Source organism: Panulirus ornatus, chromosome 35 (genome assembly GCF_036320965.1).
Source record: "Panulirus ornatus isolate Po-2019 chromosome 35, ASM3632096v1, whole genome shotgun sequence".
Classification (NCBI taxonomy): Eukaryota; Metazoa; Arthropoda; class Malacostraca; order Decapoda; family Palinuridae; genus Panulirus; species Panulirus ornatus.
The window spans coordinates 12,298,010-12,322,573 of record NC_092258.1 but is presented as its reverse complement, the minus strand read 5'-3'; the positions used below and the strand labels follow the sequence as shown (position 1 = coordinate 12,322,573).

The 24,564-nt window shown below is 47.5% G+C and overlaps 1 protein-coding gene across 6 annotated transcripts in view; it reads left to right on the top strand.

The window, feature by feature from the left end:
• The window catches only part of LOC139760167 (putative sodium-coupled neutral amino acid transporter 11), a 223,199-nt gene that overhangs the window by 167,075 nt on the left and 31,560 nt on the right, over positions 1-24,564 (top strand). The window contains exon 1 of one of the 6 annotated variants that reach the window (XM_071683083.1): positions 8,786-8,884. The exons of the other annotated variants lie outside the window; for them this stretch is intronic. The gene's annotated coding sequence lies outside the window, so the exon portion shown is untranslated. Of the gene's footprint in view, positions 1-8,785; positions 8,885-24,564 lie in introns of those variants that run through there. 6 annotated transcript variants of the gene reach the window in all.

Sequence of the window (24,564 nt, the reverse complement as noted above, 5' to 3'; positions counted from 1 at the left end):
TGTCAGCATGTACAGCGTCACCATACAGTCCCCTGACGTAAGAAGATTCGTTCACATGTTTTTGTAAGAATTCTTGTTCATTCACTTGTTATGGCCTCTGGTGGTTTTCATCCTCGCCTCTTTTCTTTTGGTAGAATCTATTGTCACCGTAAAACTGGTTCATAAGCTTAGATGTGATGATCAAGTCACGCTTTACTCATCTCTCGTTCCTGTCATGCATCTTTTGTTAACCTTCACACAGGAAATTTTCTGTCCATTAAAGGAAATTTTCACTTAATCCTTCCTGATGATCCACCGTCTTGTGTGTGTGTGTGTATGGATGAGGTCAGAGCCCAGATGGACGGTTGTGGCGTGTGTGGATGAGGCTAGAGCCCAGATGGACGGCTGTGGTGTGTATGGATGAGGCTAGAGCCCAGACGCACGGTTGTGGTGTGTATGGATGAGGCCATTCCCAGATGGATGGCTGTGGCGTGTGTGGATGAGGCCAGAGCTCAGACGCACGGTTGTGGTGTGTATGGATGAGGCCATTCCCAGATGGATGGCTGTGGTGTGTATGGATGAGGCTAGAGCTGAGATGGACGGTTGTGGTGTGTATGGATGAGGTCAGAGCTCAGATGGACGGTTGTGGCGTGTGTGGATGAGGTCAGAGCTCAGATGGACGGTTGTGGCGTGTATGGATGAGGTCAGAGCTCAGATGGACGGTTGTGGCGTGTGTGGAGGAGGCTAGAGCCCAGAGGGACGGTTGTGTGTGTGTGTGTGTGTGTGTGTGTGTGTGTGTGTGTGTGTGTGTGTGTGTGTGTGTGGAGGCTGGTGGTGGGTTGAATGTTATGGAAGTGAGCAGGGCCACAGTGGCTTCTCTCTCGCTGAGTTTCCCATCCTGCACGGTTCGCTACGTCCCTCTTCCACTTCGTCCGTCCCTCTTTCACTTCGTCCTTCCCTCTTTCACTTCGTCCGTCACTCCTCCTCTTCGTGCGTCCCCCTTCCACTTCGTCCTTCCCTCTTTCACTTCGTCCGTCACTCCTCCTCTTCGTGCGTCCCCCTTCCACCTCGTCCTTCCCTCTTTCACTTCGTCCGTCCCCCCTCCACTTCGTCCGTCCCTCTTCCACTTCGTCCGTCCCTCTTCCACTTCGTCCGTCCCTCCCCCACTTCGTCCGTCGCTCTGCCTGGCCGGGGGCAACGCGAGTGATGGACTGGTCGCGCCACGTTAGCTCTCGCCCGGTAACGCCTGAGGCGAACCCGGCCAAGCGAAGCTCCCAAGACGGCGACTCTGAGCTGTCTACCACCCCCGTCCTCACCTGTCTTATCCTCCCCCCTCCCACTAATGCTCTGTCACGTCCTCTCCCAACCGTCCCCTCTTTGTCTTCTCCCCTCCCCTCCTTCTGTATTGTCCCCTCCTCTCCTCCTCCTCCCTGTTTCCTCCTTTCCTCTTCTCCTCCTTTCCCCCCTTCCCCTCTGTCCCCTCTTCTCCCCCTTCACCTCTGTGTCCTCGTCTCCCTTCCTCCTCATCTCCTCTTCCCATCCTTTCCGTCTAGTCCTCTCCGTCTACCAGTCCCCTCCTCCCCGCTCCCCATCGCCAGCCCAACCCTTGTGTCTCGGCTCATCAGTCTGTAGATTATCGAGGCCCTAAACCATAATGCATCGCTGCCTCTTTAAAAGCCTTTCTCTTTTAATTACGTTTTCTTCTTTTTTTCTTTCCAAAAAGAGGTTCCATTGGGCCATGGTTGGTTGCTACCTTGTGGGCAGAAAGCCTTGAATAATGGAGCATAATGGAGGGACGTGGCTCCTCTCGCGGGGCCAAGATGTATCGGCAATATTGCCCTCATTAGTCTTGTTATGGTTTGGTGGAAGATGCTCGTCTCAAATCTCCTGCTGAGGCGAGGTCTGTAAACACCCAGCTGCCGCCTTGAATCTATCTCTCTCTCTCTCTCTCTCTCTCTCTCTCTCTCTCTCTCTCTCTCTCTCTCTCTCTCTCTCTCTCTCTCTCTCTCTCTCTCTCTCTCAGAGAGACTTACTGGGGAAGGACCTTTGGTGAACATCGAACAACACTCTGCTGTGATGGGGGGAGGCACTTCTTTTACCCTCTCCCAGTAATAGATCTGGACCTACGCTAGGAGCAGCGTGTTGTATCCTACTGTATATATATGGAACAGGAAATAGATTAATAGAGAATGAAATAAGAGAAGAGTGGATAGCGAGTGTGTGACAAGCTAGTAAGAATATAGAGGAAACTAGACTATACTTTCTTAAGGTGTGTTAGTCCTCTTTGGACACTGAGCATTGACTGCAACATGACTGCAGATATATAGCCAGACTTTACCATGAATGTGAGACAGATGATGATGGTGTCCGTACCTGTCATCCAGCCTATGTGAACCTCAGTGCCCATGTTAGAGCCGTCCAGGTGCCTATGACCTCAGTCGCCCACTGTCGGTGCTACAGCAGGAGATGGAAGTCCCTCTTCACCTTGTCGTCCCAGTCCCGGTGGCTGCTTGTGAATAGGCGAGCTGTGTCCTAGATTACCAGGGTTCTCTCCTCCGCCTCATTCAGCGCGGTGCAGCAGGAGCCGCGCGCCTCTCATCGCCTGGGGTCTCTTCCCGTCGCGCACCCAGGGGTGCGACGGGAGTCCTGTGTACCTCCACAAGCTTTTGAGACACTTGCCTCCGTCACACATCAGTTCGTGTTACCCGTCGTCGCTAGCGATAGAGATTGGGGGAGTCTAGATCATCATACAGAGGAATATCATTTCTGTCAAGCTTTGCAGACGTGGGTCACAATATGGTGGGGCTACGACGAAGGGTTTGCAACCAATTCTGCAACAAACCCTGCAAGAATTGCCACAACACCTTATTGCTCATGACAAGATACCTAGAATTTCAAGTTTGTATCCACTTTTTGCATCTACTCGGTAAAACTTACCATATGAAACTGTGTAATATATGTAATGAAGTACGAACTATATCATGTAATATCAACCCGCTGGGGTTTGACTAAAACCCTTTGTGACCCTTGTAATCCTTTTCCCGCTACCGCTCACAGGATGAACATGGGGTGCACAGTAAATTTTTGCCTGGGTGACCGGCACAAATCAAATCAACCAGCAACACGGTTGGCCTGCCTGTGTAGGATGTCCAGCGAGTACGATCCACCCGGTCAAAGACGAGACCCACCCTCTACCAGTGTAGAAACCTCCTCGAACGTAGGATTTCAATCCCCTTCGTTGCTCTCGAATCCTACGTGTCCTGGGCGATGCGTTAGTCATGTGTCTGGCAATTAGTGTTCGCCCCTCTCCCGCGCCGGCCACTGCGGGGGCCCCGCCCGGGCTCTCCGTCCCTCACTAGCGCTGGGGGATGTTTCGCGTAATGGCGTCCGCTAAGCGACTTAGCTCAAGTTCCCCCGAAAATCGGAAATTAATTGAATCTTGTGAAAGCCTCCGGTGTGTGGGTCGGGAGTTCGCCCAGGTATCGCCAGGTGTTAGGCAAGGTCGTACATCACACACACACACACACACACACACACACACACACGAGGGAACGCTAATCAAGGCCAAATTCAGTTGAGGAAAAAGACTTCTTGAAGACTTTCCCAAGTTGGTTTTGGTCTCCTGGAAACACGTTAAGAAGCGTGATCAGGCGATGAATTTCCGGAAGACTCTCTGGCTGAAGCCTCGTCCAGCGAACTGGTGCGTCTGATTGAGGCTCAGTTTCAGGAACCACAGAGGAAAATACGACTCGTTGAAAGACTCGTTCCACCCTCGTTCCTGTCGGAGGCGACGATCGATGCAGACGAAGAACGAGTCATTACGGAGACTCGTGTTGACCTGACCACCACCTAACGCAGTACGTACAGACCTGGCCACCACCTGCCATAGTACAGACCTGGCCACCACCTACCGCAGTACACACAGACCTGGCCACCACCTGCCGCGGTACACACAGACCTGACCACCACCTGCTGCAGTACACACAAACATGGCCACCACCTGCCATAGTACGTACAGACCTGACCACCACCTGCCACAGTACACACAGACCTGGCCACCACCTGCCGCGGTACACACAGACCTGGCCACCACCTGCCATAGTACGTACAGACCTAGCAACCACCTGCCACAGTACACACAGACCTGGCCACCACCTGCTGCAGTACACACAGACCTGGCCACCACCTGCCCAGGTACTAACGTAGATCATCACCTGATAATATCTAATGTAAGTAGGTGAGTGGGTCAGTGAGGGAGCGTCTGATGTTTTCATCTTCCAGTGGAAGGAAGGATGAGGTGTATACGACACAACATATCGTCCTGGGGAGAAAAATTTTCCTCGACGACCTTTCTTTTTTATCCTAGGAAGCCAGACTTAGAGTCACTCTCATCCTAGGAAAAGAAAAGCTCTTTTACAGCCTTCCTCTTCCCACACTTTCCCCCCCTTACCCACCTTTTTTTTTTTTAATCCCAGGAAGCAAAACTCTGGTTGACTTTCGTCCTCGAGACAGAAAACTCGAGGGCAGCGCCAGTCTCTCACGGCCGCCAGGTTATGTGGCGATAAATTCCACATTTTCTGAGTTATCACTTCGGCCACACGCTCTCTACCCCCCCCCCCCCCTCTTCTCCTTGCTCCCCTTCCCCTGTCTCCTTGTCTCCCCTTCTCCCCAGCCATCCCCCCCGTCTCCTTGCTCCCCCTCCCTTCTCCTCCATCTCTTTGTTTTCCGATCCCCGTTTTCTTCCTGTTTCCCTCCCCACCAACCCCCCTTGGTCTCCTTGCTCCCCCTCCCCTATTTCCATCTCCCCCACTTCCCCTCCCCCGTGCCTTTGTTTCCGATCCCCGTTTTCTTCTTGCTTCTCTCCCCCACCACCACAACCTCCCCCACTCACGGATTCTTATCCCCCCCACCTCTCCCCGTCTTCTCTCTCCCCTTCCCCACTTCTCCCCTTCAACACTTCTCCTCCCCAACTTCTTGTTCTCCCCACCTACCCGTCTTTTTTTTTTACTCCCCTCCCGTTTTTTTTTTCGCTCCCCATGCCTGTCTTCTTGCTCCTCCCCACCCGTCTCTTCCCTCCCCACCCGTCTCTTCCCTCCCCTTCTCCTGTCTCTTACCTCCCCAGTTTTCCGTCTCCTCGCTCCCCTCCCCCATCTCCTTCTCCCCTGTCACCTAACTCCCGTCTCCTGCATCTCCCCATCTGCCTTCCCCAACATCCTTCATCATCAGTGGTTGCCAGGAAGACCATAGGCGCCTGACCCTGTACGTGCACGGCCGTGGCTGGTCCGTGGGCGTGGTCCGTGGGCGTGGTCTGTCCGTGGTGTCTGGCGTTAGGGCGGTGGCTGCATGGGGAGTATGTACACACGTCAGCCCGGGGAGAGGAGACACTTGGCTCCCCACCTCCCCATTACCACTGATACGATAGTGATATCTAGACCTGGCTTTCTGGACCTGGCTGTCTGGACCTGGCTATCTGGACCTGACTATCTAGCCCTGACTCTGTGGACCTGCCTATCTGGACCTGACTACCTTGACCTGGCTCTCTGGACCTGGCTGTCTTGACCTAGCTGTCTTGACCTGGCTATCTGGACCTGATTATCTGAACCTGACTGCCTTGACATGACTACCTAGACCTGACTATCTGGACCTGACTATCTTGACCTGGCTGTCTTGACGTGACTATCTGGACCTGACTGCCTTGACCTGGCTACCTTGACCTGTCTACCTTGACCTGGCTGTCCTGACCTGACCACCTAGCTGTGGGAGCGGCGCGCGATGATCACATTCGTCAGGCAGGTCTCCGGCCATATTTCATAGCTAAAGCCTCCTGCAGGCCGGCTAGAATGGACGACAGACGTCGTGGGGCGGAGGAACCCACCATCGACCACGTCTCCACATGTATTACTGGGGTAAAACCCTCCTGCGGCGGGCAGGGCGGCGCCCTTGAGTTACTCACTCCTCCATTCAGTAGGGGGGGTTCCCATTGAAAGCCCACGTCTGCTGACGGAGCCCCGGCGAGTGTACTGTGACCCCCGGGTGGGGTGGAGGATGACGCCCCAGGGCGCGTCCAACAACAGAGCTCTGCTCATTTGACATGTAAGGAGTCAACAGTGGCTTGTTTGCCGGCCTGGCTGCTTGTGTGTGGCTCTGGCGGTAATGCTGGCTGGCTGGCCCCGGGCCACGCTGTGGCCTCCCTCGCCGGCCCACACCTATACGAGGTAGAGGGTTTCCTGCAGACGTGTCCTGGGTGAAGGCTCTCGTATGGACGTGTCATGGGTGAAGACTCTCGTATGGACGTGTCCTGAGTGAAGACTCTCGTATGGACGTGTCCCGGGTGAATGCTCTCGTATGGACGTGTCCTGAGTGAAGGCTCTCGTATGGACGTGTCCTGAGTGAAGACTCTCGTATGAACGTGTCCCGAGTGAAGGCTCTCGTATGGACGTGTCATGGGTGAAGACTCTCGTATGGACGTGTCATGGGTGAAGACTCTCGTATGGACGTGTCCTGAGTGAAGACTCTCGTATGGACGTGTCCCGGGTGAATGCTCTCGTATGGACGTGTCCTGAGTGAAGGCTCTCGTATGGACGTGTCCTGAGTGAAGACTCTCGTATGGACGTGTCCCGAGTGAAGGCTCTCGTATGGACGTGTCATGGGTGAAGACTCTCGTATGGACGTGTCCCGAGTGAAGACTCTCGTATGGACGTGTCCCGAGTGAAGACTCTCGTATGGACGTGTCCCGAGTGAAGGCTCTCGTATGGACGTGTCCTGGTGAGTGAAGGCTCTCGTATGGACGTGTCCTGAGTGAAGGCTCTCGTATGGACATGTCCCGAGTGAAGGCTCTTGTATGGACGTGTCCTGAGTGAAGGCTCTCGTATGGACGTGTCCCGAGTGAAGGCTCTTGTATGGAGGTGTGTTGGCTTGAGTTCTGTCATAGATCTGTGAGGAGGAAGTTCCGTTGGATGGAACGTGGCGCAGTCGGTAATGTCTCGTGTTTCTCGCTTTCAATCTTTCCTTCGTAACAGGTTGCACGGTGGACAAGAACATGTCCCAGTTGATCATGTACGATGATAAAGCTAAATGATATAAATTAGAAAAAAAAGAAAGTGGATTACTTTGAAGTTTTCAAGTGTTTGCAGACATGGCTCGTGAAAGTGAAAGGGTTTATAGCGTAGGTGTGAAAACATGAAGAAAAGGAAAGAGAATTCCACGTCATTACTTCGCAAGGAAAAAGGAGACATAATGGTCCATCCTCGTATGACTTGCCATCATCATAGAAACTATGTGAAGCAGCAGCAGTCGCGCGTGCCGGGGAACGAGGCCAAATAAGCTCCAGGCCGCAGCAATGACACGATAACTGCAGAACAGAGAAGCAACAACATGGAGGACGTGAAAATGGATGGCGTTAGTATGGAGGGTTGGTAATGGATAAGACTCTATCATCCGGAGCACATTCTCTGCAAAGAGCTTCCCACACCAAAAGAGTCTGCAGTGACCCTGCTACTGGAAGGATCGCAGCCCTAGGCTCCAGAAGCCTTATAAAAGGTCATTGCTAACTATATATATATATATATATATATCATACCTGGGGATAGGGGAGAAAGAATACTTCCCACGTATTTCCTGCGTGTCGACGAAGGTGACTAAAAGGGGAGGGAGCAGGAGGCTGAAAATCCTCCCCTTTAGTTTTTACTTTTCCAAAACAGCAAATAGAGAAGTTCCCAAGTGCACTTTCGTGTAATCATCACATCATCAGGGGAGACAAAAGAAAGAAATATAACAGTCAGTTGATATACAGCGAAGAGACGTAGCTAGGACGCCATTTGGTAAACATGGGATCGTCCAAGACTGACAACGAGCGTATCATATTATGTGGACCAGAAGGGAAATTGTTTACAACGGTCGTTGTCTGTCTTGGACAATCACTTGTTTACCCAATGGCGTCCTAGCTTCGTCTCTTCATTGTATACCAACTGACTTATATTTCTTTCTTGTATCTCCCCTCATGATGTTATTATTACACGAAAGTGCACTTGAGAACTTATCGTGTTTCATTTCCCCGTGGACTCATAGGAATGTATGTGTGTATGCATGTATGTGTGTGTGTGTGTGTGTGTGTAAACTTAAGGCTGACCTCAGTCACTCCTTGCGTAAACATGTTGGCTTTAGGCGATAGTGAGATCTGATTCGAGGGAACATGGTTGTCTAGTCGGTTCAACTTAATACGACCTTTTAGTAGGATCAACGTGTTGAAGTTAGCTTCACAAGAGGTCTTTCATGATTAAGAAATACGAATTTTAGTCACGAAATAAGAATCTGTCATTGCGAAAAGGGGAATCGAGGCGTCAAAAACATTACAGATTTTTGTTGCCACTTTGAGTCATCATTGTACGTGTTCCCCAAATGCCTTATTCCCATCTCGAGAGATTTACCAGTTTAAGGATATTCTCTCAACATTGCTTAGTCAATAGTGAGTAGAATATCGGATTGTACCAATGACAAGTGACACAGTGGTTTCTTTCCTAGTTTATATCAAGATTGTAATCAAGTCAGTAGTAAGAGTTGAAGGTTAAACTCACGAGACCTGGCATCGTCCATAGCAGGTTCGCTGTAGGATCAAGCTGTAAAATGTATTATTCTTCTTGTTCAAGCGAGAGAAAGCGAAGAGGAAGTGACAGTTAAAGACACGATGAAAATGTATCCTGTGTGAAAGTGGGAAAGTGCATTAGTGAAGTAATTAACTAAGGAAGCATAGCTAATGGCTTTGGTAATACAGTAAATGGCATCCGCATTACGCAGACCAGAGACGCTGGTCAGTGTTCGCCACTTAGTACCAGATCAGCAAAGATTACAGGTATTGCTGCTGGACCAGCACGGGTGGACATAACCCCTAGCATCTATCACAATCCCGGTAAGACATACATTGCTCTGCCACAACTTTAGTATGTCAGCTTCGTCCATTGTAAGGATAACGAGCCGATATGTGTATTAGGGACACTCGTAACTTCAATTCCAACAGGATAATAGTAGGAGCCGAGCCCCTGGAGAGGCCTAGCACCAACAGAGGCCAGAGAGAGAACCTTAACACTGTGAGAGATGGAAACGGTAAGCCATGCCAAGGCCTGACGGAGGGCGCGACTCTCCGCACAAGAGCAGTGCTGTACAGATAGGCCGCCCTGACCTGGGAAACGTAGACCGTCGCTGAGCATAGACTGCCGCACAATCTGACTCCAGTGCACATACAGACCGTAGTGACCGAAAGGGCATGGAGAAAACACGTGAATGCCGATCTTAACGCCCTGTGGTGTTGTATAAATCTACAATGCTTGAGAAAGAATGGATTTTGCGAAAGCATTTGACACTCGAAGTACGGAGCGTTATTGAAGGTGACGTCACAGTGGCATTATTACAGATAATTGTGTGTGTGTGTGTGTGTGTGTGTGTGTGTGTGTGTGTGTGTGTGTGTGTGTTTCAACTATCAGAAAATCATGTCTTTTTGTTGTGCACCGCCAACATGCTTTTAGAACCAACGCGCCAGTTTCCCTCGTTCAAAAGCTGTCAACAAACAAGATGGATGCGACTGGCGAACAAAGTGTAGCGACTCTACGCTTTATCATGGCTGGTTTTTTTTTACAACGTTGACGGGCTAAAAAGCGTAAAAGGTTTGGGTTGGGTACGTTCTTGGTTAGCACTTCGTGAGGAAGAGAGGGATTAGAGTAGACTGATATGTGTAGTATCAAGAGTAGACCTTGAGTTGACTCGCGTAAGTTGTCGTACGACTCGTCAGTGGAGACGATCAACAACGCTGTTTACGTGAAGGAAATCAACGAATAATGGGAAAGTTGATCACAGAAGTGCTAGTGTGACGCCGACTTAAGAAGTAATCGTAAGACAAGAACGCTTAAAGGGATGAAAAACCTATCCAACGAAAAATTCAGTGGTAGAAAACGGAACCATGTCTGAAGATGATGACGTGCTGCCAGGCGTACCTCAGAGAACAGAGTCACCAGCTGTACTTTGTTATCATTTTAGACACAAGAGAATGTGAGGGTAAGCATTGTTTGTTCTGCGGACGACATGAGAAGAAGCACGATGGTCTGTCAGAAGACCACAGAAAGGCCGAGGTACTGACTACCAATGGCTGGAACTGAACTTCAAAGAATTAATGAAGGGAAGTTTGAGGAAATATGTCATGGGACACCGAACGAAATACTGGATCATTCCTACAAAGTCCAGACACGGAAAAGAAATAAGGAGCGAAGAATACGCCAGAGACGTGGAAAATTTGATTTCAAGGAAGACGTTAATGGAATTGTGTTGTCCAGCCAAGCTAACGAGAGGTGGTGAGAACCTTCAACACAAGAGATAGAAAAGTAATGATAAAATGTTCACTGCTTACACCTAAACTGTGTTGCTGTGTTGTTTGGTCACCACATAAACAGATGGGAGTAAACAACTTAGAATTCCCACGAGAGACAGAAGGAGCTCAAAGTCTCTGGTCTAGATAGAGGGAGGGAGAACTGTAGTATCATCTACGCTTGGCAGCAAAAAAGGAGGCATAAACAACAAAGTCCTAAACATTAAAGCATTTCATCTAGGAAATTTGGTTGTCTGAATCAATTCCTGAAAACATGATAGACGAAAATTTACGAATGTTCTGCCAAGAAACTTGACCGTGTGATTACTGCTGTACCAAAAGAGAATAGACACAACTACAGAGGCAATTCTATAAAAGCCTGGACGCATGGCTGATGGGCGTCCTTGAAGAGTGTGAGGGCAGAGTGAAACAGCGTTGATTCCACAAACAAGACAAGCGCCATGAGGGCTTATCGCTAACCCTGCCATTGTAGCAAAGTCTCATACTGGGGAATTCTACACAACACCTGATACTTAATAATACTTTTTTTTGACACGTTATCTTTATATTTTTGATAATACTGACTGTTGATATTGAGAGATTAATCACTTACCCTTACCCATAAGCCGGAATGACCTTTCCAAAACAACGATATATATATTTTTTTTGGAAGATCCGAGTTTTACCATCAACATCCATGAGCAGGGTAACGCCAGGTGCGCACCTCGTTCGTCTGGTGTTTAATGGTCGCCGCTTTATTTACATTACGCTGTTCCCGGCTGGTAGTCCGGGCTGGGCGGTTTGTTGGTGAGATATTACTTAAAGCCGAGGCTGGCAAACGTTTTATCTGCTGGGCCATAACAATTACATATGGCAGGTCATTATATATATATATATATATATATATATATATATATATATATATATATATATATATATATATATATATAAATGCCCATACACGCACATATACATACACATACATATACTTGCTTGCCTTCATCCATTCTGACGCTACCCCGCCCCACAGGGCATTTGAAGCAGCCGGTGGGGTGGAAACTATGATAAACACGTTGTGGATAGTGGGTTGTGGTTTCGGTGCCTGAAAAGCATAACAGCCAGGGGATGGACGTGAGTGATAAGGGCCTTTTCTTCGTCTACTCCTGGCGCTACCTCGCTAACGCGAGAAACTGTAAACGAATGTGCGATGAAAAAGATTTATAATATTATTACCTGAAGAGAAATATCTATGAAAGAGTCGTGTGTTGCCCAGTAAGAAGGGAAGGTGGACTCCTTTGGAGCGACTTCTTTCACGAGACTGTATTCCTAATGATGTGGCCCCGCCGAAGGCGACTTCACTCGCGGTGTATCTCTCTCTCTCTCTCTCTCTCTCTCTCTCTCTCTCTCTCTCTCTCTCTCTCTCTCTCTCTCTCTTGTGCTTTTTACGTGTGTGTGTGTGTGTGTGTGTGTGTCCCAACCGCATCTCGGTGGGGATAGCATGGACATTTGTCTGTCCATCGACACATCTGTCCCACCATCGAAGCCGCGTGAGATTAAAGTCCATGCTACCCTTCACCGAGATGAGGTTGTCACGCACATAAGAACACGAGAAATCTAGTGTGTGTGTGTGTCTTACCCTTCGTGTTGCCGAGACAGCTAGGCGCCCTCGCTGGGGTTCGAATCCCTCTGCAGGTGTATGTGCATTTCTCTGTCCATCGATATATATATATATATATATATATATATATATATATATATATATATATATATATATATATATATAAATTACTATTCGCCATTTCCCGCGTTAGCGAGGTAGCGTTAAGAACAGAGGACTGAGACTTTGAGGGAATATCCTCATTTGACCCCCATCTTCACCCCTCCTTTTGGAAAATTAAAGACGAGAGGAGAGGATTTCTAGCCCCCCCGCTCCCTTCCATTTAGTCGCCTTCCACGACACGCAGGGAATACGTGGGAAGTATTCTTTCTCCCCTATCCACAGGGATATATATATTTTTCTTTTATACTATTCGCCATTTCCGGCATTAGCGAGGTAGCGTTAAGAACAGAGGACTGGGCCTTTGAGGGAATATCCTCACCTGGTCTCCTTCTCTGTTCCTTCTTTTGGGGAAAAAAAAAAAATGAGAGGGGAGGATTTCCAGCCCCCCGCTCCCTTCCAGTTTAGTCGCCTTCCACGACACGCAGGGAATACGTGGGAAGTATTCTTTCTCCCCTATCCTCAGGGATATATATATATATATATATATATATATATATATATATATATAAAGGGAATGTGATGTGATGTGACTAAGGTCATCTGCGTATGACCAAAGAACAAAAAATTTCTAACATTGCCAAGTGTGTATTCTGATATTAAATCTCTTTACTCAACAATGTTACATCGACTGAAACTGTATACATCTACAATACCAGGTATATTAAACACGACTCCTGATGAACGTCCACTCGCTAGGAATCATTTCTATCCCTTATTCTCCCCAGGAGGTTAGGTCAAATGGAGTGTGTTGTGTCTCCTCAGTACGTGGCTCTTGGTCAGGTCAGGTCAACTGGAGTGTGTTGCCACCAGAGGTACAAGCTTGGGTGAAGACCATGATATTGTCTTAGATTCAAACGTGACATATGATCTTTGTTTCCCTTTAGTTTTTCGGTGGAGTTATTTAGCTTTGTAGTTGACATCATTACCAGGTGAACTGAATATTGATGAGACATTCATGTTATTCAGAACTGTATTCCATATTCACAGATGACTGAAGCACTCAACATACAAACATTGTACTTATTCAACAGTCTCATTTGAATCACAGATTACCATGTTTTATATATCATGGCTGACAGAGCAGGCAAATCACTCAGTGCATCCAAATCCATAAAACATAGATTTTACAGGACCTGACTCCACCTTCCAGTATATCAGTATCTATAAGACTCGAGTTTACAGGACCTGACTTCACCTTCCACTATATCAGTATCTATAAGACTTGAGTTTACAGGACCTGACTTCACCTTCCAGTATATCAGTATCTATAAGACTTGAGTTTACAGGACCTGACTCCACCTTCCAGTAAATCAGCATCTATAAGACTTAAGTTTACAGGACCTGACTCCACCTTCAGTAAATCAGTATCTATAAGACTTGAGTTTACAGGACCTGACTCCACCTTCCAGTATATCAGTATCTATAAGACTTGAGTTTACAGGACCTGACTCTACCTTCCAGTATATCAGTATCTATAAGACTTAAGTTTACAGGACCTGACTCTGCCTTCCAGTATATCAGTATCTATAAGACTTGAGTTTACAGGACCTGACTCCACCTTCCAGTAAATCAGCATCTATAAGACTTAAGTTTACAGGACCTGACTCCACCTCCAGTATATCAGTATCTATAAGACTTGAGTTTACAGGACCTGACTCCACCTTCAGTAAATCAGTATCTGTAAGACTTGAGTTTACAGGGCCTGACTTCACCTTCCACAATATCAGTATCTATAAGACTTGAGTTTATAGGACCTTCATAATATCAGTATCTATAAAACTTGCCTTTACATGACCTGACCACAAGATTTTCCTCTCCCCCTATTTAATATCACCATAAGCTAATTGTTTCCTTAATAGATTGGGTCGACTTGATTTATTCTCGCTAAAAAAAAAAAGAAAACGAAAAACTGCCCATCATGGCACAACAGATCCCTTAAAGACCAATGGCCCGATGTTTTGATTGACTGGGAAAGTTGAAGATAACTTCCCTCACTTGTTCTCTTCACCTGGGCAGAGACCAGAGGTCACCACCGCTCGTGTTTTCAAAGTATTGTTGATTGTCATTTGTCTTTTCATACGTTATTCTTTTCATTCGTTACTACCACTGATATATATATGTATATATATATATATATATATATATATATATATATATATATATATATATATATATATATATATATATATATATATTTAAGTTATCGTATAGTTGAATTTTCCTCTGAGCACAAAAGTTATTAGTTATCTCTTGATATTATTAACTCCGTTTTCTCTAATATGTTGTTTCTTGGTTATGAGAAAATGGAAGGACTGAGTGGGTTCTGGACTTCACTTCTCTCCCGTACTTTCCACACGGATAGATCTGCACAGTGCTCGCTACGTCTGCGTCCTCCACCCCGACCCGAGTGATTGCTCGCCCTTTTCCCATGTTATCGTTCATCTGTGTCGCTTAAACGAAATTTTCTTCATCTGTGAGGGTGTCCCCTTCATTCCACCCGTTTTCTTTTGCTTAAAGAATTGCGAGTAAAGCTTTATATGCTTACCAAATAGAGTCCTATATCTGACCTATTTCTTTTTGACCTGAGCAACTTGGCGAGGTTCTCCAAGTTGCTCCCACAATACTTTTCTCCAGCCCTTCGTCCATTTTCTGTCTGCAGAATTTAGGGGGGGAAACTCCCCCATTCGGTCACTAAATTCTCTATAATTTCTATTTTATTTCAATCTCTTACTTGATGAGCTTTAGGAAAAGTTGTATCAGCTTGTAAGCTTTATCCAGCCCACGTCACCACTGTGTGTGTGTGTGTGTGTGTGTAGAGCTGGGAGACCCTCTCATATAAGCTCACCAAAGTGTGTCCACGCACTCGCTCGTCTTCGTCTTCTTTTTCTCTCTGCCATTAGAACTTGGGTGGGAAACTCTGTTATCTGGTCACCCAAGTTTTCGTCTCCGCCGTCTGGTGGCATCGCTCACAGGTGACTCTCGAACCAACTTCCCTGACGAGAGGTTTTAAGACGTATGATGTCTGGTATTGTCCAGTAATCTCTTGGTTTTACCACAGAGGATTCCCTTCCCTCTCTCTCCCAGGAGGCACTACTCAGTTAAGACCATAATATTCATGTATTTCTACTCGATTTTGTCTTGACGGAGGAGTGGCTGAAGGTCCCACTCGCCCTAGATTGTCCAGGAGTTTTGATCAGACTTGAATGCACTCGCCATCCATCCTCGCCTAAACTCCACGTCAGTGTGTTTCTTCTATACAGGCGGCTGTTGCCGTCACGGTGAATTTTCCTTCCTCCTGGTATGCTGGAGGTGGTGACAGTGGGTGGGGAGGAGGAGGCGTCCACGTCGCTGTTATCCCGCGTTCGTCCATATATATTAGGAATTTACGATACCATCACACCCCTCCACCCTCACCCTCTCGGAGGCCATTGGGTCTTCCATCATCCGTGGTCGCAGGTTGTGACATTATTTCTGACAGACCAGGGGGCTGGCGAAGGGGATGGGTCCATCAGGGTGAGTGTGCTATGTCGCAGGCTCACACGACTTCATCAGGGTGTGCTATGACACAAGCTCACACGACTCCATCAGGGTGTGCTGTGTCGCAAGCTCACACGACTCCATCAGGGTGTGCTATGACACAGGTTCACACGACTCCATCAGGGTGTGCTGTGTCGCAAGCTCACACGACTCCATCAGGGTGTGCTGTGTCGCAAGATCGCACGACTTCATCAGGGTGTGGCATGACACAAGTTCACACGACTCCATTAGGGTGTTCTGTGTCGCAAGCTCGCACGACTCCATCAGGGTGTGCTATGACACAAGCTCACACGACTCCATCAGGGTGTGGTATGACCCAAGCTCACACGACTTCATCAAGGTGTGTTATGACCCAAGCTCACACAACCACTGTCTTGTTCACCACCAGTGTGTCGTTCGTGTCCTTCATTCGATTCGCCAGTGAGGCTTTCCCCGCGGTGCACAGGCCTTGACTGGTGAGTACCTGCCTTCAGACTGGGTGTATGAAACCATTAACTACGGCGGGGCCTCTGTGGAGAAATCCGTCGACAGAGACATGAGTTCCATAAACAGCAACGGCTGGTCCCTGGACCCTAGCCATCCAGGTGGACACCTGACACACACACACTCCTCGTCTTCCTCTTCCTACTCCTGCAGCAGCGAGACCTATAGTGTCTCATCTCGAGTTTTCTTTTTTTTCGTAGAAAATGTTGCATGATGAGGAGCTCTCTATGCCCAAGTGCAACTGAACGCTGTTGGAGAGAAGACGTTGGTGAACATCCTCACACACCGAGGACTGAGGCTGAAGTAGGTATGGAGGTTGACCTTCGAATGGAAGGCTTGACACTCACTGTAAGTGTGTCGGGCTGAAGGTGCTGCGGGTGTCCAAGTGTTTGAGGCCTGACCATTCATCATTGCTCGCGAATGACGGTCAGTCAACATGTTTTCTAGCCATCTCTCCCATGCGACTTGGCATTTGCGAATAATCTTTGACGCTGGACTTTATCGGATGCTTTTGGAGAATCGATAAAGAATGACATCAACCAAGTTCTCACAATAAATGAGGATTTATTCTTAGAAATCCAATAGATCCGTCAGACATGGACGATGACGTCGAGACCCCACTCTTGAGAATCGTGGACCGAAGTGATGGTCTTCGAGGTGATACAGCGTCGAGCTGGTTCCCGAGCAGAAACTTGCTAAAGACGTCTTGTGAACCTCAGCGCTCCATCGGTAAACTTCCGAGGCTCGGGAGCTTATAACCACTAGGAAGTTATTCACTGACAAGAGCAGTTATGGGCTAAACTGTTTCATCTGTAGCTCCTTTCGTTGCTCTTACATGAAACTTAAATGAACCTATCGTTTTATGAGTTTCATTAATCATTCTGATTGCTATTGTCTTTGACGTGAATGTCATTATGTTGCGAAATGTTCTCCTGTCCTAGCAATGGGATGGGATATGGAACATGAGTTTTGTCTTTTGTAATAGATGAGGTTGGGAAAAAAATATCCAAGATCTTTGTCTTGTATGAAGTCACTAGTTGCTTTAAATGATGGACCAGTTGACTGGGTAATAGGTGTTTTGCATCCAGCATAAAATTCTCTGGAGTTTCTTTTGTTATTTTCATCAATATATGCTTCATGTTGATATTCACTGTGACATTTCTTTATTCTTTTTTCTTTACAAATCGATTAAACTTACGTTATCATGTATGTTATTATTCTCTTCGATTTTTCTTCGTGTTATCTGTTTGGACAACATGTAGTTCTTCATTTCGTACTTCATTACTTTGGCTTTTATTTAGAAAAAGAATATCTGCTGTACACTCGCACATAGACCAGTCCTGGCCTGAAATATCTTGCTAAAACTTTTCCAACACATGTCCCTATCGTTCCCATTCAAAATGCCGGCCCAAATTTACGCTCTCAGTAGCAATGCGTAGATCAGTAAGACTCACAAGTCTAAAATCTGGTTTTATTCTTACAACTCGAGGTGGCCAGTGGCACAAGCTGTGATGAAAGCCACTTCTAAAAGGATTTGTCGATTTCTCATACACAACATTACGGACAAGATCTTCATGTGTAACTCGAGCTAAGTCTGGTATGTTCCAAGCCACAGGTAGTTTACTTCATGGATTAAGACACATGCTTTTGACCACCTCGGAACCACTGGGAAGGAATATCCCCCACTTGAATACACGTATATTACGATCCGTATGATCGAACTGTGTTCATTATAAATTCCTACTAACTGATAATAAATTCTTTCGTACACTTCTTTTGCGATTGTCTTGTCCCAAGATACAGGTTTAAATCGTCTGTGGTATGAGCCCGTGCAGTAGGGTGGGAGATCCCATCTACCTGACACTGAGGCTGACACACACTGCCTCTGCCGCCGGGTAGGCTCGTGTTACTCAACCCCCAAACCGTCCACCACCACCTGATAGCGGAGGTGTACGAGACCCCGTGTACCTGGGTCTGGTCATTGGTGGTTGAGTTAGCCTTACCCTTCAATATCTAAGGCCAAGCAGAGCCGCATTGCCCAACACCTCGTCTACAATGACTCCCCTGCGTCCTTATCCTCCTGTATTAGCTCGTCATCTAATCTAACTCCATATCTATCGAACGTCGGCCTTACAAATGAATGTCAATACTTTATTCCTTGATAAAGGAAGGGGATCCTAGTGTTGTCACTAGGTACCCCTGTTCAATACACTACCAGAAGCATCTGGTAAATGTCAACGAGTACATTTGCCTTGCTATATTCTCGTCTACAATGGTCGAGTTAGAGGCCGTCTCTGCCATCAAGGTGTGTGTGTGTGTGTGTGTATGTGTGTGTGTGTGTGTGTGTGTGTGTGTGTGGTCACTACTGGAGTGCTCCCAAAACTTGATCTGAAACACACTTCCTCCTCTCATACAGTGAGCCTCGCCTCCACTCTCTACCCCCAAACATTGTACTCAGAGGGCACGAACCTCGGTCCTCAGACCACATCTAGTGCTTCCGTCCTGCGAGACGACGTCATAACGTCCCCCAGGATATCATCTACTTCGACCCTCCTCCCACCTGAAGAATGCACCGAACCCTCTCCTCCTTGGTGACCTCGAAGACGAACTCGTGGTTTTGATGTGGCGATGCACAGTCTTTGACCCGTTGGATGCTACCATCATCCTGTTGTGCTATTCTTGGGGACTCTGATCTTATTTTGGGGTTGGCACCACTCGAACCCCTGCTTTAGACTGACATGTCTACCTAGCTGGATGAGAGGTGACATGTCTTCCCAGCTGGTTGAACTTCCCAGCTGTCTGAAAGGTAATTGGTTGAACTTCCCAGCTGTCTGAAAGGTAATATGTCCTCCTAGCTGGTTAAGAGGTGACATGTCTTCCCAGCTGGATGAGAGATGACATGTCTTCCCAGGTGGTTGAAACAAGGCATGTCTTCCTATCTGGCTGAAAGGTGACATGTCTTCCCAGGTGGTTGAAACAAGGCATGTCTTCCTATCTGGCTGAAAGGTGACATGTCTTCCCAGGTGGTTGAAACAAGGCATGTCTTCCTAGCTGGCTGAAAGGTGACATGTCTTCCCAGGTGGTTGAAACAAGGCATGTCTTCCCAGCTGGCTGGTTGAGAGGCAACATGTCTTCCCTGTGGCTACGAGGCATCTCTGTCTACAACTGTGGTTGCCTGAGTCGCCATATCTTCGTCTCTGGGTTGTCTGCAGCGCCACGTACCACAGCTTCACCTCCTCCTTATTCTAGTAAAACATTGACATTGAAAGTAATGAAGGCTGACTCTCTCTCTCTCTCTCTCTCTCTCTCTCTCTCTCTCTCTCTCTCTCTCTCTCTCTCTCTCTCTCTCTCTCTCTCAGTAGGAGGTGCTGTGTGACCTCCTGCTGGTATGTGGGGGCAACAGAAGCGACTTCAAGACAACAGACACATCCACTTCATAATTATCAATTATTGGTTTTACTAACATCATAATGATACATCCACTTTATAATTATCAATTATTGGTTTTACTAACATCATAATGATAAGTTATCATAGTGATGTGTTAAGAGCTTATCTTAATTCCTTTTTGTTGAAATTACAACCAAAGTTAGAAGGATATTTTGTTGACATAGTTAAAGTTACCCTTGTTACCTCTACACTCAAACTTGCTACTGACACTCCAGGCTCTGCCACCACAGAACCACTGGAATAGACATGTATCCAGTGGGATATTCCCCCCTGGAGCATGGGGGTACGAGCCTTGAGCACGACGGTACGTGAGCACGACGGTACGTGAGCACGACGGTACGTGAGCACGACGGTACATGAGCACGACGGTACGTGAGCACGGCGGTACGTGAACACGACGGTGCGTGAGCACGACGGTACGTGAGCACGGCGGTACGTGAATACGGCGGTACGTGAGCACGACCCTAGTGTAGGAGGGCCTGGCGAAGGCGATACTAGGGCCTTGTGGCGTGGTGTGACAAGTTGTTTCCGCTGACACAGTTCACTTCCAAAATTGTTTCGCCGTTGTTGATACGAATGGACACTTACACACACACACACACACACACACACACACACACACACACACACACACCACTAAACATTGTGGCCTCTGGTCCAGCCTAGTGGATATGGTCGGATTCCTAAACGTTAAAGGAATGTCATAAAGACACAAGGTTCTCCCAGGGCACAGGAAGGGAAGCATAGATCTGGGCGAATTACAACGATGTGCTATACGGGGAAGGACGTGCTGCCAGTGTGCTGAACCAGGACATATGAAGCAGCCAGGGGAGACCACGGAGAGGCGTGTGGGACGACATTATACATGGCAACTACTGTAGATAATGGCTGTGAGCGTGAATGAGGTCGCTTCTTCGCTTGTTGATACCGCTACCTCGCAAACGCGGGAAGTGGCGAACATGTATGAATAAAGACGGAGAAAATGATATATATATATATATATATATATATATATATATATATATATATATATATATATATATATATATATATATATATATATGCTATCGTTTCTCTCCTCTTCCCCAGGGCATCTCACCGTCGTCCCTCCCTCCTACAGTCTCCACCTCCCCACAGCCTCCCTAACTCCCTGCCTGCCTCTCCCCAGCTCTCCATTGTCTTCTCCCTCCTCCTCCCTTCCGACCGTCTCCACGGGCCGGCCGCCGCAACTTCCGGTCGCATCCAGTGACGGGCCACAACCTCTGGGTGTGTGTGTGTGTGTGTGGGGCGTCACTATGTCTGGCAAGACGGAAGAGAATGTCAGAGTGAGGGAGGGAGTGAGGGAGCGGGGTGGGAGTGAGGGAAGGAGGGAGAGAGGGGGAGATGGAAGGCGTCAGTATGCCGGGGAGACAAGAGGCTCCAGGATTCTCGCCTCCCTACACCACCAACTTCTGAAGTTCCTCCCCAGTTCCATCCTCCCTCACCACCTCACGACCAACCTCTGACATTCCCCCCCAGTTCCATCCTCTTTATCAACGTGCCAAATTCTCCCCATAGCGCTGCGTAACACAATTCTTCTTCCTGGATAGTAAATGTTATTTCGCTATATTGCTTTATGTGTCACAAATAGAGAAATTGGTTCTTATTTCCTTCATACTTTGCCTTTGTGACCAGGACAATGGTACTCTGAAATTTACCTATTTGTAATTGGACAGCGGGCGAATGTGCACATCTTTATTCACATAAAGTCAGGAAAACAACATGGGAATCCAAATTGACATGTATTTACGCAAATGTTAAACATAAGTCATCACAAATGATTGTGAAGCGAGTCATTTTTCGAGATGTACGATTGTACTGTAAATCACTTTCACCAAGCCTTAGATATATTCTTCTATCATGTTCTTGTTATATGTTCCTTGGTCGAGGTGTTCAAAGTTCAGTATATCCTGGTGGAAGCGTTCGCTTTGCTTCACCGAAGACGCTCCCATGTTCATTATCTTATCAAGAGGAGCGCCAAGGGTGTGGACTTTGAGGGACATCTTGCAGCCCATTTTGCCCTACTTCTTCACCATAGCCTCAACCAACTCCACATCTTTTTCTTGGCCTTGTGATTGCCCAGGACGTCCCAAACCACTACGACAAAGCTGCTTCCTCCTTCCTAGTGAGTTTCTTGGGGAATTCCTTGCACTCCAGGATCTTTATTTGTCGTCCGACGAAGACACTGGCTTTTGACCTCAGACAGCTTAGGAAAGAGGTCTTGAAGGTACTTAGATAAGCTGTAGACTCCTTGTCTAGAGCCGTGATACATTGTTTTCATTAGGCCTAATCTTGTGTGCGGTGGTGGCATCAACAACACTTTCCGGGGGGTCCAGCAGTGGTTCCCACTTGACGCTGTTCATCCCCCACTGAGAATTCGGTCCGATGTGGCCAGTCCCGCCTGTGGTAGTGCGCCGAGGTGTCCCAAAGGCAAAGGGAGACTTGGTAAAAACCGCCTTGGAGACCCATTAGAAATGCCATCATTCTGAAGTCTCCAATGACCTCCCAGCTGTACTCTTCATACTTCAAGGCGTCTAGCAAGGTCTGGACACTGTTGTGTTGTTCTTCTTTGAGGTGTAGCGAGTGAGCCAGGGGAAGAGACGGGTGCTTGTTTCCGTCAAGGAGCAGCACGGCTTTGTGGCGCCTGGATGAGCAGTCGATAAAGACGCGCCACTCGTTCGAGTTACAGTCGATTCCGATTGCCTCGAAGAGACTTGGTTACATTGTGGCAGAAGCAGATCCCATCTTGACGAGTGAAGAAGCTTTAAAAACCTAGGTGACGCTTTCTCTGATCTGAGAATAACACACTTTCATCCAACAAGAACCAATGCTTGAGCCGAGACGTCAAAAGCTCGGTAATGGACTTCGTGAGACCAAGATCTCTGATGAAGTGGTTGAGGTCTTGTGAGTGAAATAGTGTGGGTTTGTCTCCTCAACTGCAACTCTGAAATTGTAATCTACATCTACAACGTCCTCCTCCCTCCTCTGACATGCTGGTCTGTTCTGACGACCTGCTGAAGGAATACTGGAGTCATTGTTTACAAAGAATTTGATAACTCTACGTGTCTTATACCGTACTGTCTAGTGGGGAACCCTGTCTATACCGTCTAGTGGGGAACCCTGTCTATACCGTCTAGTGGGGAACCCTGTCTATACCGTCCAGTGGGGAACCCTGTCTATACCGTCCAGTGGGGAACCCTGTCTATACCGTCTAGTGGGGAACCCTGTCTATACCGTCTTGCCCTACCGTCTAGTGAGGAACCCTGTCTATACCGTCCTGTTCCTTGATACAGCTGTTCCATGCGTCACCCTAGGACAGCTGTTGCATGGGTTACCTCAGTACAGCTGCTGCATGGGTCACCCGAGGACAGCTGTTGCATGGGTCGCCCCAGTACAGCTGCACCATGGACAGGAACCACAACTGTTACAGCAGCGCTTCTCAGCGGTTGTCAAAAGTATTTTTGAATGAGGAAAGTTTGCCAGTATGGTGGAGGGGAAGCAATGGTGAGGGACGTAATGACCAGGTTAGGGCAGTAGACGACGGACGACCAATCAAGTGTAGCACCAGTGGTGGTACACCCAGCCAGCCATGGTGGATGATACCAGGCAAGTGTAGCACCAGTGGTGGTACACCCAGCCATGGTGGATGATACCAGGCAAGTGTAGCACCAGTGGTGGTACACCCAGCCAGCCATGGTGGATGATACCAGGCAAGTGTAGCACCAGTGGTGGTACACCCAGCCAGCCATGGTGGATGATACCAGGCAAGTGTAGCACCAGTGGTGGTACACCCAGCCAGCCATGGTGGATGATACCAGGCAAGTGTAGCACCAGTGGTGGTACACCCACCCAGCCATGGAAATAGCCTTAGAACCTAACTAACGCTCATCTGACTAAACGTTCATAGACCAATCTTACCTAAACTAGTTTGGTTTATTTGTGAGGACGGTTTATTTCTAAGCCTTCGGTTTATAGCATTAGTCCCAGATGACATATATATATGTGTGTGTGTGTGTGTGTGTGTGTGTGTGTGTGTGTTTCCATATTAGTTTTCCAAGGTTGAACTCTATTACCCAGTGGTTCCAATACTTGGCACTTCATAATCTGGGATAGGTTCGAGTCATTCATTCAGAATGGAGGATCGAACACCCTCGAGTTATAAGTAAGGTGCCACAGGACCCAAGGTAGGATCCCAGGTTACCGATCCTTGGCAATAAGAACGAAAAATACTATGAATAAAGTAAGAAGCGATGCCAATACAAGATAAATACGAAAGGGTAGTAGAGAGGTTAAGCCATATTATGAGGGTTTCTGAGCGAGTGTTTGGGGAAGGTTTGAGCAAATATATATATATATATATATATATATATATACTCAAGCAACCAAGACAAGCTAATATATATCATGTCTCTGTAGTTGAACGGCCCAGTTGATTGGTTGTTTGACCTTGAAGGCCATCAAACTGCTAGGGTTATTGAAGCTGTCAAATCATAACCCACCCCAAAACCATTACTCCTTAAATCGACTTAACTTTTTCTTCTTTTTTCTTTGCGATCTTTTTCCGCTAGATTTTTATTGCTGGACACCATCTTCCCCGGGAGTCTTCTGAGACGTTATTTCTCTCACAGTGGCATTGATTCTTTCCCTTGTCTCCAGCCGTGTACGTTGCTCACACTCTGCTTCAGTGGAGGAGTCTGTACTCGACCTCAACTCTCTTGTTACACGACACTGCGCATCCTCGAACCTCCAGACGTAGTCATCTGGCTGAAGATTTATCCGTGTTACCACTATTTCCCTCTCTGGTTTGCCTAATGCTCTCCTAACTAGGCAAACTTCTTAACTTTCTTGCCACAAGGCCACGATTTCCTCTCGTCCGCAAGCCGAGGTCTTCCTCTTTAGGAGACTTCAGCACACACCACAGGGAATAACTGAAAGCCTTTTAGAC